Here is a 4066-nt window from a genome sequence, read left to right on the forward strand (position 1 = left end):
CTCCTAAGAGCTGGGATGTCCGCTCACCAGTACTAAAATGAAAGAATCTTGCAGTGCTTTCCACAACAGGCCGGACGCATTAATATGCAATCAAGTCCTTTTCCTACAATTGCTGGGGCTGCTCTTCCATGAGGCACATTCATTCTGCATGCAATGCACTCTGTTTTAGAAATTAAATGCAATGTATAACACACATGCACTCAAAACATTCTATAGATCACTGAAACAACCTCACAATTACATCGGCTGTTAGCCTGTCTCTTTTTCCATACAGTTTTGCAAGGCAGGGTCATTTGCCGGGCAGTGTTTTATCTCAAAACTGTCTTTGCACATTCCTTTCTTGACAAATCACTGCCCAGTTTCGTGGGCCATAAAGCAAGCATGTTTTTATTTCTCTTGTCGCGCTCTTAACGCATGAGAACAGCACTTCCCTAAATCACTACAACTCAGCCATTTCAATGCAAAAATCCATCGTTCTTAGCACGATTTATCAGTTATCTTGCCTGCTAAAAGGAAATACAACTTTAACTCCATAGCTGCTGGTTAGAAACACAACGTGTTTACTTACAGTGCTCCAGCATTTTTGCACTTTTGACAGGTTGTCTAACTCTTTTTTGGGCTGCAATCACCATGAATTTGTGTGCTTTAAACTATAATATCTGACCACTTATTTTAATGCACTTTTTTGCAATTTCAAAACCTTGGCTTGACGCCAATTTTTTTATTCAGCTTAAAATATCATTTTTATACTAGTTCCAATGTTTTAACAGCACACGCAGACAGTTATGCCACGAAGTGAGCCACATGAACTGCCACAACATACAAATTTAGACACATACATAGCGTGACATGTAACAAATCAGACAAACTCCGACCACCTTCATGCATTTCCCTCATTAATATTTTACTCTTGTTATTGATTTTTGAATATAGTTAATGGTTTTGGTTTGTTCCCAAATCTGGACTGCCATTATTCTTTTTCCCCCGTGTCCCTGTCCCTATCGGCTAGGGCAGTTTTCACTCACCTTTTTTGTTCTCCCGACCCTCTCGATCACTGCCTTCTTCAGGTTTTCGTCTGGTCCGTCGCCCGTAAAGATGGGAAGAGATAACCCGGGTCCCTTCAAGCTCCGAATGCAGTCTTAATTATACTACTATTGTCTATGGGGAGCTTCACAGTCTACTCAGCCCAAATTGGCGAAGGACTGGTGATATTGCCGAAGACCTAGAGTTACTTTGTGTCAACAGCCATTAGGTGACTTGTTTTAATCAATAATTGATGGTCAAAAACTGTCCTCTGCTGCCATGTGTACAAGAGGGTGCACAGTCTTTTGATGGGCCCATAGGTCAGAGCACACCCTCTAGTGCCTGTAAAACAAGATAGCTGCACCTTGAGGAGGTTGGGGTGCAGGATTCACATACTCCAACACAATTCAATAAGGACAGCAAAAAAAATGTGGCAAAGAGACTGTTAAGTTCATAAAGGTTTATTGCATTTCCCTGCCAACACAGAACAGCCCTATCTGCTGTGGTCAAGTTCCCTGCCTCAAAAGAACTCCCTTCCGCATTACACAGAGCTCATTTGTATAGCCAAATATGAGGGAGAAAATCTGCCCCCACCTTTTCCTGCACAGTCTTAGGCAACTTCATTGTTAAACATTAGCTCATTGGGCAATTCATTTTAATTGGACCAACCCTTCAGGATGAAATATGCTCTAGCATGCATGTCTGACTTGTCCTCCGGTATTCTGTTCGATTTATAGTTGCTGCAGCTGGACTCCTCAGATAAGGGTTTCGATCAGGCCCAATTTAATGTCTGGTTTCTACTCATAAGTCAAGTTTCTGAAAGCATGGTGTCCTTGAACGTCTCAGCTTTAAAATGATCTCATCTTTACACACGCCGAGCACTATTCAGTTTCTTCTTATTTTAGCCACATTTTGGTTACATGCATTTCCATTAAAGGCATTTTAGCCAGAACGATTTTCTGTCTGTGTATAGATTATCTCATTGTCCATTATGTGCCTTGCCACCTTATTACATCATGGTGATGCCATTTTCGACATTATAAACACAATGCCTTTTGAATACTAGTATAATGTAACACTATAAATACCATTTTCGCATAATTGCAACACCAATATATATATATATATATATATAAGTCGGGACCTTCATTACACCACTAATATAAAAATGAAGAGGCTGTGTGCTGAACTAAGGACGGGTACCCTATACATAATGTCTAAGCAACTAGATGGCTTTGAGCCCTATTTGGATTGTGTGGCCCCCCGGCATATGTCTGATCCTTATTTGTTCAACTGTGCAATAATACCCTTAAGGTGGCAGTTTTTACAGCAAGATGGTCAAACCCAACAGATGATATGATAGTTTATTTATATAGCTCCTATACACAATGTGTTTCAAAGTGCTTCAAGGCAAGGGAGGGAACATGGGAATAATACAATGACATTCTTACATGCCATGAACAATAAGAATGGGAAATGAACTATCATACTCGGCCTGGCGACATTTCAGATAGTGCAAGAGCTAAGACACAAATCAGGGAGGGGTGGGTGAATGGGAAAGAAAGGGGAACAGACAGGCGACTACTGTACTAGGCCAAATGACATTTCTGGTAGAGCCAGAGAATGACAAGACAAAGGGAGGAGGGGAGTAGAAAAGAGCGAGAGGAACAAAACAAGTAACTATCGTACTAGGCCTGATGACATTTCACATACTGCCGGATGGGGGGGAAATAGGGCGAGGCAGAGGAGACAAACATATTGCTATCATACCAGGTCCTAGGACAATTCTGATAGAGTAAGTTCAAAGGGGGAGGGAGGAAGAGGAGAAGGGAGAAAGGAGAGAAGAGAGCAAGAACAGTTGCATAAGTCAACACAGATATTGCTAGAGAACAGCAATGCAAACAAGGATTCAAGATGACTATGGACAAGAAATGCTTAAGGGCCACCCAGAGTTCGAGATGCAGGGGAAGTCCAGCACGAGAATAGAAGTCTAGCAGGGTGAAGCACTGTGAACCACTGAGTCTATAAAGTCAAATCCAAGGAATTGGTCACAGGTTGGTGATGGAAAACCAAATAGTGTCACGACAAACTCCTGCAACGGTTAGATATAGGGGGCAGGTGGTAGTAGGAGAGGGTTGACAAAGGCAGCCAAAGGGGAGGGGCACATGGAACATAAAGCAACAAGGGGAGCAAGGGGATGGGAAGGGGAAACAAGAACATCACGTGCAGCAAGGGGGGTGAGAGGGAGAACAAGAACATCATGGGCAGCAGGGGGAGTTAGGGGGGCACACAAACTCAAAGGGGGAGGGAGGGGGCACATGCTCATCAAAAGCAGCAAAAGGGGTAGTAGGGGGGCACACACACATCACAGGCAGCAAAGGGGGTGGGAGGGGGGGACGCATGATCATCACGGGCAGCAAGGGGGTGAGAGGGGGCACACAAGCATCACAGGCAGCAAAGGGGGTCTAAGGGGGCACAAGAACATCACGGGCAACAAATGGGTGGGAGGGGGGCACAAGAACATCACGGGCAGCAAGGTGGGTGAGGGGGGGCACAGGAATATCATGGGCAGCAAAGGGAGTGGAGGTGGCACAAGAACATCATGGACAGCAAAGGGTTGTTTGAGGGGGGCACAAGAACATCACGGGCAGCAAGGGGGGGTGAGAGAGGCACACAAACATCACAGGCAGCAAATGGGGTGGGAGGGGGCACACAAACATCACGGGCAGCAAGTGGGGGTGAGGGGGCATACGAACATCACAGGCAGCTAGGGGATGGAAGGGGGGCACAAGAACATCCTGGGCAGCAAATGGGGTGAGAGGGGGCACAAGAACGTCACAGGCAGCAAAGGGGGAGTGAGGGGCACACAAACATCACGGGCAGCAAGGGGGTTAGAGGGGGGCACAAGAACATCACGGGCAGCAAAGTGGGTGGGAGAGGGGCACAAGAACAGGCAGCAAAGGGGGGGCAAAAAAACATCACAGGCAGCAAGGGGGGTGAGAGGGGAGCACAAGGACATCACAGGCAGAAAAGGGGGCGAGAG

The sequence above is a fragment of the Ambystoma mexicanum genome, chromosome 2p (assembly GCF_040938575.1).
Source record: "Ambystoma mexicanum isolate Mex_15411 chromosome 2p, UKY_AmexF1_1, whole genome shotgun sequence".
Taxonomy (NCBI): Eukaryota; Metazoa; Chordata; class Amphibia; order Caudata; family Ambystomatidae; genus Ambystoma; species Ambystoma mexicanum.